This window comes from Mustela erminea, chromosome 5 (assembly GCF_009829155.1).
Source record: "Mustela erminea isolate mMusErm1 chromosome 5, mMusErm1.Pri, whole genome shotgun sequence".
NCBI classification, from domain to species: Eukaryota; Metazoa; Chordata; class Mammalia; order Carnivora; family Mustelidae; genus Mustela; species Mustela erminea.
The window spans coordinates 143,407,551-143,424,547 of NC_045618.1; positions in this window are offsets into that span (position 1 = coordinate 143,407,551).

The following is a 16,997-nucleotide window of genomic DNA, read 5'->3' on the forward strand; positions in this document are numbered from 1 at the left end:
CCACTTAGCAGATGACGGCCTGTTGCAGAGGGACTGCTCTGATCAGTGGGCAGAGACTCGAACCATCCTGCGGCTGAGCAGCTCTGAAACCACCACCGAAGAGAAAATGCACGGCCACGCACACCAGCCTCGAACCACTTCTAGCTTTGGGGGTGCGAGTCAGTAGCCTGATTTCTCGAGATGTCGGTCCAGGTTTCTACAGATTTCCCTCTGCGCCTCTGCTGTTTTGTGTAATTAGAAAAACATTTTTTCCCAAACACTCTAAAACTCCTCTCAACGTCAAAATTATACCCTGAAGAGTGCAATGAAAAGTGGGACTTCTTTGGTTTACCTTCGTTGTAATTTGGTTTGGGGAAATGCGGTTTGCAGCCATTGCAAAGAACACTGTCTTCAGAGCTCGAGCCGTCTTTGGTGAAATGCTATGTTTCACCAAACACCAAATATTTGTTTCCATGAAGTGTTTTCTAGCAGCTGGGAGAGTCAGCCAGCTGAGCTCTGCACTTAAACACGCCCAAGAGTGAATTCACAGGACCCTCACTTCCAGGTCCTAGGAGCGATCTGGTCCTTCAGCGACTTTGGAGACCAGTGGAAACTGCCCAGTAAACAAATAAAGGGAAGCGTGGGGGCTTTTTTTTTTCCCCCAAGACACTAGAGTGTGTCTGTGTCTCATGACATAGAATGACGTAAGACAAAAACGTTCTACCTCTAGGATGGGTGCATGCAGTACTAGGCAAAGAGAAGGGGAGAAAAATCCGCCTAGCCCCAGAGATTTAAAAGCTGAGCTGGGATATTTGGTTCTAAAATGGACGTGTCCCCCCTCTCTGATGCAACTAGACCCAGATTCTTCTGTCGTTGCATGGAAGAGTGGCTCCAAACAGACAGGAGTTGGGGAAAACTGGAGAAATCAGCATTTTTGCACAGGCTTAATAATGCAAGCCCACTGTGGCTGACACGCTGGGTGGACAGGGAGGTTCCCGCGCCAGATGGCCCACCTCTGGAATCTGCTCTGCCGGCCACCGAGTACTGTGTGACACTGAGCAAACAGCCACCCTCTCTGAGCCGGTCTCCGTTTCCCCAACCGTAACGTGGAGCCTGTTCTTGGTTGCAAAACAAGACATCCAGGTCAGGTCCTGGGAGCCATGGCTGGTCTGCAGAAAACACTCCTTTATATTCAAGTGCCTGCATGACCTTAGCTGAAGCCCTGCTGTCAATCACTCTTCAGTATGATCTCGGAGCTATTGTTGACCTTGAATCGGCCAGTAGTAAGACGCATGAGACCTGAGTCCCTTCAGTGGGGCTCGAGGTCCCTGGCCCCGGGAGTGGCCTGCCACAGTAACATGGACAGTGTTTAAAGAGGTCTTTCCTGCCCCCCGACGACCCTCCCATGAAATAGGGTGATGATTCCTGTGTCACCATGAAGCCAAAGGAAACAAAGGAGTGTGAAGTAGTTTGCCTACAAGACCGGAGTAACAGAGCCAAGACCCAAGGCTCATCTGTCCGGAGCCCACCTGTCCTGACCACAGACTGGACACCCCGGTGCTGAGAGAGTGCGGAGTCCTCCAGAACCCAGTGATTTCGTCACTGCAAGAGAACCGTCTCAGAGCTCTGGGCACAGGAGACACCCGTGAGGAAGAACAGCAGTTTGCACAAACAATTTAGCCACATGCACTGCCAACGCTCCTCCTGTGATGGCTAATGGGGAAAGTCAAGAGGCAGACCGTGGGAGCGCTGGCTGGAGCGGGAGGGGCCCAGCTCTGGGGCTCACCCTCCAGGCACGCGGGACAGTAGCCTCGGCGACAGCAGCTCGGGGCCATCTTCTCCTTCTGGGGGTGACCCATCGAGGCCGGGAGAGAGCAGAGGCTGAGACCTCCAGGAGCGACCCTGCCGTGGATCATGGTGGGGACGGAGACCCATGGCGGATGCAGGGCCTCTCCAGCCAGGCACCCGGCTCAGGAGAACCCCCAGGGATGCCCCAAATCAGAAAGCAGGAAGGACAGCGCTCCCTGCTCTGCGCCCTTTCCAACACATTGTATTTCAACCATCCAATGTTTCAGCCAATCTGCAGAAAGTACATTCCTTCCACAGGGGGTGAAAGCTGGCTCCTTTCGTTAGCAGAAGGCCCTTCTCTGCACCTCCCCGCTGGCTCCCACAGCTTCCCTTCCCTTCACCCTATATCTGGGATTTACATAATCACAGGCAAATAAAATGAGAAAAGCACGCTCTTTCAGAACGGCATACTCCTCAGACACATTAGCTGCTGATTATAGAGATTAGTCAAAACCACAATTCTGTTGATGGCGAGGTGGGACCCATTTTTTTCTTTTTCACAAGGAAAAGAGCTGTGGTTTCGATGACAGAGTCACACAGGAATGGCCCTCGGAGGGGTACAGTGTTTCTGAGAGGCCTGTTAACTGTCAGTTTCTCGGCAGTGTTAAGCGTCCCAGCCCTTCAGCTCCTGCCTGTCTGGTCGAACTCTGTACCCTAAAGTTGATGGAATTTTTACTCCAGACCAACCTCTTCCCTGTGAAAGAACTTCCAACCTAAAAGATCCATGCATGATCTGAGACACACGCATGTGTGCGCCATAAAGGATACACGCCTCTCCGGGAAAAATATTGGAGTGCACTGGTTTTGAACAGAAGAGATGCCCATTCTGTCCCAAGAGCTTTGGAGGGGCCCCCAGCTGGGGAAGGAGCCGGGCTCACCTGCTCAGGGTGGTTATGAGCACGGGGCCAGACCTCAGGGCTCTGAGGCATCAAGTCCAGAGCCATCAGAGCCGAGGGGTCCTGGCTCCTCCCTCAGAGGCACCTGCAAAAGCCTCTCCCCCCTCCCCCCTGGAAGCAGCAGCCACCCTCCTCCCTGCGTGAATTCTGTGGTTCCCGACAGGACGGGGAGTCCTGTGGCCACCTCGGGGACGTGTGGCCGTGTCTGGAGACAGTATGGGTTGGCACAACTGGGGCAGGTGGGGAGAGGGGTTGTTGACACCAGGTATCTGACAGACGAGGCCAGAGACACTGCTGCTGGGAGTCCTACAGTACACAGGAAAGCCCCTATAACCCAGAATTCTCCCCAGATGTCCACAGTGTTGCAGCTGCGAAAACCTGGTCTAGTGGATCTGAAGTCATGTGAGATTTTTCATACATAATACGGGGAGTGGACAGGCTCTCTTTGAGTCCTCCGCCCTGACCCCAAACGCCCCATAGGAGTTAAGTGCCCATAAGAGTTAAAGAAGAACAAGGCCAAAACTGTACAATTCATTATACCTCTATGTCTGAATTTAGCAAGAATTTCCAAACAAAAAGATCCATCCCTCAAAATGTATGCACACAAACCGTTAGGGCTGCAGATCACATCCCCAAAGGGCTTTTGATGTGATTTCTTCACAGCCTATATCCCCGCTGTTAGGTCGGGAGAAACCTGACGGAGTACTTCCCTGCCTCCTTCTAGGTCCTTCCTTAGGTGTTGTGCAACTACAGCTGGCACTCACTGAAATACCAGTAACTGCTCCAGGAGGCAAGACCCCATGAGGCCGCTTTATGACTGTAACAGCACGTTAGAACAGATCGGTTTTCTTTCTTCTAACATGTTGTAGTTTAAAAAAACAAAAAACAAAACCCCAAAACTTAATTCTGTGCCCCAATCCTTAAAGAATTAAAAAATTTCATTCGAGCATCTCTTACAACAGGATGTTGGCAAAGTTTTCGGCGAAGGCTCAGATAGTAAATATTTTGGGCCTCGCAGGTCACATGACCCCTGTCGCAACTACTGGGCTCTGTTTTGGAAGCTCGGAGCTGCCAGCAATGCGGCCATGAATGGGCTGGGCTCTGTGCCAATAAAACTTTATTTACAAGAACAGACTGTGGGAGGGACTTGGTCCCCGGACCATCATTTGCCGACTCCAGTCTTACGACATAGATTTCCTGAAAATAAGGCATTTAGGCAAAAAGAGTAGGGGAAAGTTCGGGAAAAGCCAGTGCGGGACACCAGCGATCATGCTGATGGTCTTACAAGAGCAGCTGGGTGCAACGGGCTGCCCGTCCAAGGGGCCCAAGAGGCCTCGCGGGGACTGAGGGTCACACAGGGATGTGGAGGAAGGGGAGGGGCTGTGACCCGCTGCGGAGCCGTCCAGTGCTGCGGCGCAGTCCGCTGAATGCTCTGTTTAAACTCGGGACCTGCCCTTCCCTCCTCACCAGCAGAGGCGGTCACTGGCCATAGCAGGGCTTGGAGGCCTGGGGGACATCTGGGACATGGGCGTGGGCTGTCACCTGCCCAGCAGGCAGCTCAGGTCGGGGAGGTGCAAGCAGGAGCCACTAGCAGAGGGAGGAAGGGAAGCATCAGGAAGCCACAAAGAACAGAAACACTCTGTGCGATGCTTACAGGTGCCATGCCACACTGGGGGGCAGGCTGACCGCTCCGTCGTCAGGGAGGGGAGAGGTGGAGACCCCGGAGGTCGTAAGGGGCCGCGGGCCAGGACCCCTGGGCCCAACATCCTCCAAGAGCTCTTGGCCTTCTCTCTCTCCCTCGGCTCCAGGCTTAGTCATGGTAATATACACAAAACCAATCTTATTGTCGTTACCCATTTTAGGAACTGTCCCAACAACTCCCAGACTTCAATGGTTGAACGTCTTCCCGGGGGTATTAGCTCCCGTGACCAGAGACCATTGTCAGGTAAAAAGAGGGATACAGGTGAGGTGCCAGCAGCATCCATGGTGACCACAGTGGCCCCAGCCACACAGGGGGGTGAGGGCCGGGTTGTGGTTCACCGCTCACAGGGCCTGCCTTGTCCACAGGACTCTGAGCTCCTGGACGGCAGAGCCCACCGCCCATTCATCTCCTAACCCCCAGTGCCTGGCAGGTTGGAAATGTCCAGAAAACATGGTGAGTTCTGCACACGTGGATCTGTGGGAATGAGACACGGGCTAGGTCTTTCAGGGGAGAGAGGCCAGAGGGGGGCTTGGGAAAGGAGGGGGAGGCCGGGCAGGATGGGGTAGGGGGAGGCCGGCCACCAGGCCTGCCTCCCGTCCTGTCCGGCGGCGCAGGCTCGAGTCTCCCCTCTGTCCCCTGCGGGCGCTCTGCCAGCAGCCTCCCCGTCGGGCCTGAGCCGGTCTCTGGGAAACCAGGCCTCACCTAGCAACAGCGGCTCCGAGCGCGCCTTCCCGATCGCCGGCAACAAAGCGCCAACTGCCTACTGCTCCCAGGGAGTTTTGAAAGGAGTGTGGGTTTATCTCAAGGCCAGGCCACGGGAGGATCCGGGTTTTCCAAACTGGAGTCGGGACGCGTCAAACGGCCTGCCCGGAGAGGCGGGGAGCCGCTGTGGCCTGCAGCGTCGAGACGAGCCCCTGGTCTGCAACGTCCTTGCTCATGAGATCCCTGCTGCTCCCTGTTCCCATTCAGCTGGGTCAACATGTGCCTGTAAACTCCTCCCAAAAGGGAGATCATAACAGCATCAGCAGCCCCAGAAATGACAAACAACTCAAGTATGGACAAGCGGCTGCCAAGCGCTCAACAGTGCTCATGTTGCAGCAGGGAAAAAAATCAGATAAGAAAAATAAACCGGGTTGTGTGCATATTTCCTCAAATATGTATCCCATTTTGTGGTTCCTTCCAGCCTTTGGTGTAACGAAGATATCCATTCGTCAGGGGTCACGGAACGACAGTCGGACAAGGCAGCCTTGGGCTAGGGAACCGCGCCGTCCGGGCCCCTCCCTTCTCTAGAGCGCACAGCGCGCGGAAGCTCCGGAACACGGAGCCCCTGACGTGCATCTTCCCACCGGCCAGTTGCTGAGCTACCCACGGCCGGCGCCAACCCACTTGCCCGTGTCGTGATCTCTCCTGCGTCTCACTGAGAGGCCGACCCGCTTCCAGAATGCCTTGTCATCCTCAGGCGGGGGATCCTGGGATGACCCCCGCCCAGCAGCGGTCCGCTGCAGGGACAGGTGACCCCCTCCCCCGCCCTCTCTTTGTTGACCTGCTAAAGAGAACAGAACCGGAAGATGGGATCGGCTGAGGGAGCCACGAGCCAGGACCCGTGGAATGGCGGATGCGCCGGGAGCTCATGGGAGGCTCAAGAAGCCACACTTTGCTCAACAACACGGAGCTGGCCAGTACACCAGGGCCTCCGCCAACCTCCAGAGGCCACTCTTGGCATGGCCATAAAAGCCACAGCCACAAACATGGACAAGGCAAGAAAAGAATATGGTGAGAAACTGGCTTGCCTTTGCTTCTCAGACTCCTCAGAAGTTTCTAGAAGGTCATTTTCCTCACCCCTTGAAATAAAAGGCCAGATTCCTCTAGCCTTCAGTCAGGAGCCATGACTGAGCTTCTACTCAGGGCCAGGCCTGGTGCCTGAAACCCGGTCCCTGTCTCTGAGGGGCTCAGCCTCCGGTGACTAACACTGGCTCCAGAATGAGGTTCCAGAGTGGCCTGCCCATGTCCACCCGGTACTCAAGGGCCCCTTTAGGGGCCCAGGACGTGGAGGGAGAGGACCTGAGTCCTTCTAAGAAACCACACCAAGACCAGAGCCTTCCCAAAGAAAGAGCCACCTGCTCTCCGTTGTGCCCTTCCTTTCCCTGCCATGCGTCCACTCCACGAGAACAGAGCCATGACGCTCACATAGGCGCCGGCTGTGACAGGCGCCCCACAGACCGCCAGGAGTGAAAAACAAGGTCCTTGATTCTGAGGACAGCAGCGTGCGCCCGTCCTGCTTAAAGAGAAGCTGATTTCTGGGCTCTGAGTCCTGCTCCGGACGCGTGTGCCAGCAGCCTTCTGGCCTGGAGCCTCCACAGAGCCGCAGAGACAGAGAGGCCCTGGCCCGCTCGGGCCCCCAGAGGACGGATCTTCTGCTCAGTGGCAGAACGAACATTTCCGTGGAGTGGCAACTTTAGAAATTCCCCAGGAGCCAGGATGTGAGCTGCGAGAGCCCGGTGACTCAGTGGCAGGGTCAGCATGACTCCGGGTGGAGTTTCTCTTCCTGCCCCTCCGCCTCTGTTCGCGACGTGCATGGACTCCTCCGTCCTCCCGTTAGAAACTCCGATGTCTGGCCTCCTCTACTGCAAATGTTTCCAGAAGTCTTTAAAAGGGAATGCCGTCTTCCTTCAGATCTGCTTCCATTTAAATCCACGTAACCTTCCGTCTGGGGCCGGCTCCTCCCTCACGGGGCCCCGTGCTCCCTGTGGGGCCAGCGTGCTGGTCAGAAAGTTGAGGGGGGCTGCGGCGGCCTGGGGAGACTTCCCCTTTCCTGTTTGGGCGGACAGTCTGTGAGCGTTTGTGTCTGTAGGTCTGTTTCTTCTTTGTTCAGTTGGCAGAACTCTTACCCACTTGGTTGAGTGTGCAAGAGACGCTTTCCACAATCTGCACAAAACGGTTTGGCCTTAGTAAGGACAGGCGTGAGGGCAGGTGTTGGTCTGCCGGTGGAACAGAGAGAAAGGTCACCATTTATGGGGCACAGGCCCAGACCCCCATACGTCTGCACACCTCATTCAGTCCTCCGGGCTCTGCCGGGTACGCGGAGAGTCCACGTAAAACGCAGGCAGAGGACGAGGGTTCAAACTCAGGCCTGAAGCCCACCCGCCCCCGCCCCCGCCCCCACCGGCGTCCCAAATTCCAGGCTGCCCCCAGAGAAAGCATCACACAACAAATGCTCCTCACACCCTCACGACTCCCTACACAACCCTGCCTCTAGGCTTCCTTTGATGCTAGGACATGCCTCCTTCCTCCAAAATTCAGCTTTTTTGCACAAGTGAATCCAGATGAACTGTGTAAGCCATCTGGGCTTGGCCTGATGAAGTCATCCCGCGATGTCACTAAAACGGAGGTTGGGAAGGCCAGTTCTACCAAAGTGACGGATCCGCCTCTCGGGGACCGGTTTACCTGGGTTTACCTGGGAAGCAGGCAGCCCCCCTCATGCTCACAGCCCTGTCCCTGTGGTCAGGGCCCAGGGGGGAGGGCCTGGGGTTCAAAGCCTGCCCACCAGGTGTTCCGCCGTGAAGGATGGGACCGGGCAGGTAACAGGCAGGCACAGGTGCTCACCGAGCCCCCTGCCCCGTTCTGTGAGTTGCAGACAAAGCAAATCAAATCAGCGTTTCTTCAAATTCCCACGGGGCCAGGAGCACTGAGGAAGAGCAGAAGATGGGCCAGTGTCCGCCCTAAAGCCACCGCCCCGGCAGCGTCACCAGCTGCACGAGGTACTGCCCTTCACTCTGACCAGCAAAGTTTTTTTAAAAGCAGTCAACGGGCTTATCCGCCACGGTTAAACTGTGTGACACCCGATCCTCCCCCACTCAGGACGTTACTTTTCACAGTCAGTGAGAAAGAGCCAGACTTTCGGGCAGATCGGAATTTCAGGGTCCAGCCTCCGTGTTCTCAGAGCATCTGAGTCCTCCAAGGTCAAGCCCGGGACGGCTGCCGGGTCTAACTGCTTCGGGCTCACGGGCTGGGGTGTCCTGCAGGTGTCCGAGGGACCACCTCTGAGGGTCATCCTAGGGCTTCGTCAAAACCCTGTTTGTGGACGCCAGAATGTTAGTGCTCACCAACTCCACTGACCAGCAATGACCTTGAGCTGGCTAGAATCAGCCAAATTCCAATCTACTCGGTGTCAGCGTCCGTCTTCCAAGTGCTGTGTGTGCGTGTGTGTGCTGGTCTGCAGCGGGGGACTCAGTACTTGGTTGAGGCCCTGGAGACTCCGGGAAGTCCTACTTTAGACACAGGAAGCGATTTCATTTCCCCGGCTCTTGGACACAGATCTCAAATGAACTCGCTGAATGAAAAGCTACACAAATATATTTTTCTGTGTTTTTTTTTTATTACCTATTGCATTTGCTAATTATTTCTCCATGCAATGAATGGGTTTTTGTTTCGTAACTTCTCAGAGGCACAGAAGGGGAAATGCTCCACAACTATGACATGATGTCATTTCTAAATGCGTAAGGGATTGAAACTCCCCAATAAATTGTGGCTTGCTAGGTATTTATGGTCGCTCCTAACAATGCAGAGCTGTGTGATATCAAGAGGCCTGCGCCGATGACGGCGTCCCCAGGGTCCCGGGGTGGAGAGCCACGAGTCCATTCTCGGGGAGCGGTGGGAAAGCGCAGAAAGCAAGCCTCCCCCTCCACAGTATCACACAGCAGATGACTTGTTTGCCATAATGTCACCCGGCAGCCTTTAAGGATTTGATTCTGTGGCACTTCCTGAAGAATAAATTGTGGACTCTCCTTCGATTGTTGCCCAAGGACGTGGCTAAGTACAAGTTACAACCAAGTGTAACCTTTTTAAGGAAGGCTGACTTGAGACGCAGAAGCCAGGACTCTTCTCCAAGTGGAAATGGAGATTTATTATTTAAGAAATTGCCTTAATGTTGCTATTGAGGCTTTATAAAGTCTCGCGGGGTGGTGGGGAAACTAAAGCCACAGATTCTGTACCAATTATTCTGTTTGTCCTGGGTAAATTACCCATCCATGAGTCACTTCTGTCTACATGGTCTGCCCAGCGTCGAAAGAAGCATCACAAATAATCAGGACCAAGAAGCAGCTCTGGGTGTGCTCACGATCCCAGCGGGGCCGGGGGATTTCAGTGAGAACCTCGGGGGAAATTCACCTCTTCTTACAACCGGATTCTTTCTGTTATTTCTCAGATGAAGACTGTGATTTTGTCCAAATGTCGTAGAGTCTGACCAGCAACATCAGCTTGAGGCAGAGGGAACTGAGGAGCTGGTCTTCTCAGCAGACAGAATAACGGAACAGTGGTGTTTGGTAGAAAGTATTGTTTTCAAGGTGGCGGAGGGGGAGGGTTGGGGAGACAGCAATAGACCATTGGACCTGCAAATGTCCTTTCAGAATCAGATTCTCGGCTTTTCAGTGACAGTACCTTGTAGTGGTTATCCACGTTTCATTACAGAAAAGGAAAGGAAATGTTACCAAACTCCAACTTTTGGTTGCTTTGGGTCATAACCGGATTTGGACAGTATTTGAAGAGATGCTGGAGAGCTCCTTGACACCCTTACAAAGTGCTGTCCCTTTCTTCTGTCAGTCTACAGTAGAAGTAAGATCCCACTGGGAACAACCTACCTTTTCCAGAAACTTCCGAACATGTGCACACACAACTGGACAAATAAATCGAGACTTCTGGTCCTCTGCTCCTGAGCCTGCTACAGAGACCCAGGGACAAAAAGGGTGTCAGCCTGTGCAGATCTTTCTCTAATTTAGTAATCTGCCTACTATGGCTGGGTACTTTTTTTGGGGGGGGGGAGTTACATTTAAGACATTAAAAAATACCTTTGAAAAAAATCAGATTCAAAAGCCATAGAATTTCATTTGCCATCCCTAGAGATTTACGTTTTCTTAAGAACATGGCGTTGATTCATTTTCTTCTGTTGGTCCTGGGTTGAATAATGCTCCCCCAACACACGCACACACTCCAAATTCACGTCCATCCAACAGGAACCTCAGAACAGGACCCGATTGGAAGCAGGGTTTCTGCAGATGTGGTTATTTAAAATGAGGTCCTATTGGACTTAACTGGGTCCTTGGAAGTGGAGAAGTGAGTAGGGAGAGCTCAGGTCTCCTCCTGAGTAGCTCTGGGACCCTGCACACTACTACCACATTTACAGGGCTCCTGGCACGGGGTATACAGGTTTTTCCCACACCAGCAAGGTGTGCCACAGTTCAGTTGTGCGACTAACTGGAGAGAGTGCAGATACCACAGGCAAAGGGCTCAGTCCCACAAAAGTGTCCCCGCACTCTGGATGCCAGCCTAAAGAAATGGTTCTCCAGGTTACCCACCACTTCAGGCCAACTTAACTACAAATCAGAGGCTTCTTGGACCCTCTCCTTGGATTCGACTCTGCTATACCAGTTCTCAGAACTCGGGGAAACTGTTACGCTTACCAACTGATGACACAATGAAGCCTAGGATGAAGGACACAGGGGAACATCCAGAGGCAGGGACAAGCAAGGCAAGGTCTGGGAGGGTCCTGAGGGCAGGCACGTCTGTCCCCATGGAGCTGCGGCGTGTCATCTTCCCGCTGCGTGTGCATGTTTGTGCCCACGCGAAGCGACCTCCATGAAGATCCCAACAATATGGGTTTTGGAGAGCTTCCAGGCTGGGAACCACCCCCCATGCAGGAGCCCCCCAAGCTTTGTTTGCCTCGTTGGAACAAAACACACTTCTATCACTCAGGAAATTCCAAGGGTTCTAGGAGCCCTAGCTCAGGGGAGGGTCAAAGACCAAGTACAGGAACAGAAGATGCTCTTAGGGCTCTTATCACTTAGGAAATTCCAACGGTTTTAGAAGGTCCGTGCCAGGAACCGGGGCCAGAGACCAATGGACATATTTTCTCTTCTATCTCAAGGAGACAGACACAGAAGCACAGATACACAGAGGGAAAAGGGCCGTGTGACCATGGTGGGAAGGAGACAGAGGTTGGAGGGATGTGTCTACAAACTAAGGGACGACAAGGATCACTGCCACCACCAGAAGCTGGTAAGAGGCAGGGAAAGGTTCTTCCCAGGAGCCCTGGAGGGAGCATGGCCTGCCAACACTTCAACTTCAGACTTCTGGCCTCCAGAACCAAAAGGGAATAAGTTCCTCCTGTTTCAAGCCACCCGATTTGTGGTCATTTGTCACGGCAGGCCTGGGAAATTAATGCAGTGTTGAAACATGTTTTTGAGTGACGTGATTTGGGCAAAGAATGAAATCGGGTGGTATGACCCAAACCACGTGCATCTTCCATGGTGGAGGGCAGCATCCTCACTTGCTTATGAGAATCCCCAGCAATCTGCGGCAAATCCCCCCACCCAAGTGGTCCCCCTGCCCAATTAAATCAGAAGCTCTGCACGTGGGACCAAAGCACCAGCCTCTGTAATAGGCTTCAGGGTATGTCAACTCTTGGGTTGATTTCTGGCTTTGCTACCTCCTAACCGTGCCCTTGGGCAAGTCATGTAATTTACCTGATATTTACCTGTTCAAATTCAAAATGGGACCGTGAATATTAATCTTGGCTTTTGAAGACTGTGTTTATGTATTTCTGAGAGAGAAAAGGGACGGGGAAGAACAGAGGGACAGGGACAAGCAGAGTCCATGCTGGGCAGAGAACCTGGCGCCGGACTCGGGCTCATGACCCCGAGATCATGACTCCGAGATCATGATCTGAACTGAAATCAAGAGTCGGATGATTAACCCACGGGGCTGCCCAGGTGCCCCAGATTAATCTTTTTAGGTGTGTAAAACATCTTAAAAGACCAGGCTAAATATCTGAAAAGTGTCGCCTCCTTCTCATTCTCCTGACCTATGGAGAGGCGATTTAGCAGGAAGGGGAAAAGCCCAGGCTCTGGAACAAGACGGTGAGCAATCAAAATCCTGACTCCCCCACTTCCTAGCTGTAAAACTCTGGGCACTGCTCTGTGGCTCAGTTTCCTTATCTATAAAATGGGGCCTCGGAGAGTCATTATGAAGTTTAAGTGGGATCATAAAATGATTTGATCCCACTAAAGCACTTAAAATGGAAGCTGGCACTGTAACATTCAGTAAATGTTAGCTCATATTATAGACATAATCGGATAACACTCTGCACACCGCCCCTTGATAATACAGAATTCCACATGGCAAAGTTTCGCATCGCTGCCCTTCCCAATCAGAAGCAAACTGAGGCCCGTGAGAGAGCCAGATTAGCTGGGGACTCCGGAGCCTTGAGCTCTGGGCTCAGCCGAGTTATCACAGAGCTTTACTCACTTTCCCTGTCACCCGTTCCAGGGCCTAATTTGTAAAAGGAAGGGTTTAATAAACTGATCGCTGGGAACCTTCTAGCATTAAAAAGAAAAAAAAAATTGTGATCGCCAGAATATTATGAAGTGAGAGATGGAATTTTGGGTCTGTTTGGCACAAAACCCCAAAGCTTTTATGGCTTTTTGAGGTTGGGAGTCGCAAAAATCTGGTATTAATAAGGGAAGAATCACATTCTGTTTTACTATAGTTTAAAGGACAGTACTGGGACATTTTTTCAAGGCTTTTCAGGCCGCAGGCACTCAAGACCACCATGTGACTGCTGACCAGCCCTGGGGAGAAGACATCACTGGAAGGAAACTGCAGACTGAAGAACCAGCCCTATGTGGGAACGTCCGTCCATACCACTTCTCTAATGGGCAACTAGGTGACATGTATAATCTAAAAAAGACACAGTAGTTACAGTTCGAAAAATCTGTCCTGAGGAAATACAACCAAAGTTTGCTTTTCTCGCACTTTTGGGATCAGCAACTGGACAGTCCAGTCAGTTCATTCAGAAGTCAGTTAAACGGGGAAATCATAAACAATGGCAAAAACCCAGTATAAAGGTTTTGTTACTAGTTGTACATTGTGGATTCATTCATCAGTCTTACAAGGAAGGGCAAGGCCTTTCTCAGAGTTTTGATCCCTGATAAGAGCCCTGTGATATCTTTCTAGCACAAACCACACCCTCAGAGTTCACGGTCTTCATTGTGAGGTGGGCACAAACAGAAAGATGGTTGGGTATCAGTATGAAAACAGGTTCTTTCTATAGTTTACACCTTTTCCCTCCAATTGACAACGGGCCCTTGCCCATAATCTTATTTGGTAGCAGATTCATGACTTCACGTCACAGGGTCCTCCCCAAAGCATTCAAGTTCATTTTTATAGTTTTTGTAGAAGCAGCCACGCCCTTCCTTTTCCTGCTTCTATTTCATAGGTTAGTATTCCAGTCAACTAAATCACAGCAACGACTCGCATCGAGGGGTTTGGGAGCAAACGTTATGAGCTCTTGGGAAGCACCCATCCCAAACAGCGGGAGCAGGGGAAGGTGAATGTTTCCTGTGCGGTCAGCCCTGCAGAACGTGTGCAAAACTCTAATCCATCCAGCCGATCAATTAAGAGGAGAGAAGTGGTGAAAAGCTTTCTTCTATAATCAGATATGTCATTAAACATTTACGTGCAAAGATATTTTTTGGAATAGTAACTGATAGAGGCAAAAAAAATGGAAACATAAAATATACCCATATGATGAATATTTGCACATATATATACATATATATGCCATATATAAATATATATAGTTATATACTATATATATGACTGTATGTGGATATTAAAAGCCATATTTTGAAAATGATTTTATGATCTGTAAGATTCCTATAACATTATAATGTCTATTCATTCAATATTTACTCAGCAGTAGAACATTTTGTAAGTCTTTGAACAAAATTTGTACTTAGTATCTTTCTTATAAAATTAAAAATGGGCCAGGGATTAGACAAATTGAACTGATGTCATCTTGAACTCCTCATTTATTGCGACCTTGACTTACTTGGAGCTTAGCCTCTGTCCTTCAGAAAAACACACACATATGTCATGTAGGTTGTCTAAAACTAAAATGCATTTGCCTTCAGTAAATGTGGGAGGGAGGACATTTTCCTCTGAGTATGACCAAGTAAACTTTTCCTAGACCCCACTTTCCTACAGATAACAGCTACCAACTCTGAATAAGAATATAAAACAAGAACTTTGTTTACTGGAGGATGAACAGAAGGTAGGCAGACTCCAGAGGAAGTCAACATTCAGAAGGAAAAAAAAAAATGGCACAAGATGGCATCCTCATTTTTTACAGTTTTCAGCCTGAGGGTAACTCAAACTTGTCACCACAGAAGTGACTAAATCTCTGAAAGAAAACCAACCAATTTTCTGGCCTGAAGAACAAAAGGGCAGACTTCTGCTCTGTCGCCTTGAGGGAAAACCAGGGTCACTGGAGAGTGAGGGGTAATTCTGAGAGAGGGGGAACCAGAGGCAAGGCATTCCAAATTCTCTAGGTGACACCTGAACCATGTATGTGACAGGCAGATTCAAAGCAGCTAACCAAAGGATGAAGGGCTCAACTAAGCTTTTAGCTATTCCAAAAGAAAGAGTTGGCAGTTTCAATTCAATCAAGTTAATAGTCTGCCTTTTCAAAAAAAAAAAAAAAATCAACCTTCTTCAGAGAAATATAACAGAATCCAGATGGCGTTCACAATGTCCATGATTATTCCAAAATTATGCAACACAGAAGAAAAAAAAATGTGACCTATCCTCAAGAGAAAAAACAATAATACACAGAGACCAATTCTAAAATGATCTAAATGTCAAAATTGTAAGACAAGGATTTAAAAGCAAGGACATAAATGAAAGTAAGTTCTCTGTGCACAAAAAGAGAGGAAATGTCAGCAGACAAATAGAAACTATAAAAAATAATAAATGGGGGGCGCCTGGGTGGCTCAGTGGGTTAAAGCCTCTGCCTTCGGCTCAGGTCATGATCCCAGGGTCCTGGGATCGAGCCCCGCATTGTGCTCTCTGCTCAGCAGGGAGCCTGCTTCCCCCCACCCCACCTGCCTCTCTGCCTACTTGTGATCTCTGTCAAATAAATAAATAAAATCTTTAAAAATAATAATAATAATAAATGGAAATTCTAAAGCATCAAAATACAACATATGAAATAAAATGTTCATTGTGTTTGTTTAACACTGCAACGGGCATGAGAGAGGAACGTCAGTGAGCTTGGAGACGCGCCGACAGAAATCACCCAATTAGAGAAATATAAAGAAAAACATTAGAAAAAGTTAATCGAGTCCCAGGAATCTGTGGGACCGTACTGACAAGTCTATCATAATTGCTGGAATGAAGATGACAGAAGAGTGGTATAAAAAATGTTTGAAAAAAATGGTCAAAAACGTCCCACACTTGATAAAAGATACACATTTACAGATAAGGAAGTCAGAGACCCTCAGGCAGAAACACTACAAAGAAAACCACACTCAGCCACCTATAGGCAATAATTCCAAATCAAAAATAGAAAAAATTATGAAAGCTATCAGAGAAAAGTTAAATATCACCTCCAGAAGAACAACAATCCAAATGACCTCCAGTTAACCACTAAGGCCAGAATACAATATAATGACACCTTAAAAATCCTAAATAAAAAAAAAATTAAAAACTGCTCACTCAGAATTCTATACCCATTGACTATGTCCTTTAAGAATCGAGACAAAATGAAAACGATTTCAGATAAAAGATTGTTGAGAACTTGCTGACAACAGACCTGCACTAAGAAATATTAAATGAAGTTCTTCATTCTGAAGGGAAATGGTGCTTCACAGAAATTCAGATCTTCTGGGGAAAATGGTAACTATGTGAAATATCTAGATAACTATAAAAAACTATTTTCTCAATGTGTTTAAAAATACTTATAACGATTTCATTGAAAAATTATAGCATTGTCTGGATGGATTTATAATGTGGACGTACTACATATAACAACTATAACATAAAAGGAAGGGAGGTATAAATGAACTTATGCAACTGGAAAGTTTTTACCTTTTACAGGAGCTACAATATTGACACTAAGGAGACCATGACAAGTGAAGGACGCATAGTGTAATGCTTAGAGAAACCACTAAAAAAATGCAAAGATGAACAAAGAATATGTGGGATGAATAGAAAACAAATAATAAAAATAGTAAACCTTAATTCAACTATACAAGAAAATACACTAAGTGTTCACTGACTAGGGGGCCTGGGTGGCTCGGTCAGTTGGACAACTGACTCCTGATTTCAGCTCAGGTCATGATCTCATGGGTAATGGGACTGAGCCCCACATCAGACTCTGTACTCAACAGGGAGTTGACCTAGGATTCTCCCTCTCCCTCTGCCCCTCCCCCACAACGAATAAATAAATCTTTAAAAAAAATTTTAAAACGGTCACTGACTAAATATCTTATTTTTAAAAGTCTATTCTACAGATGCTGGCGAGGATGCAGAAAAGGGGACCCCTCCAACACTGTTGGTGGGAATGCAAGCTGGTGCAGCCACTCTGGAAAACAGCATGGAGGTTCCTCAAAAAGTTAAAAATAGAGTTACCCTACGACCCAGCAATTGCACTACTGAGTATTTACCCTAAAGATACAAATGTAGTGATCTTAAGGGGCACGTGCACCCCAATATTTATAGCAGCAATGTCCACCATAGCC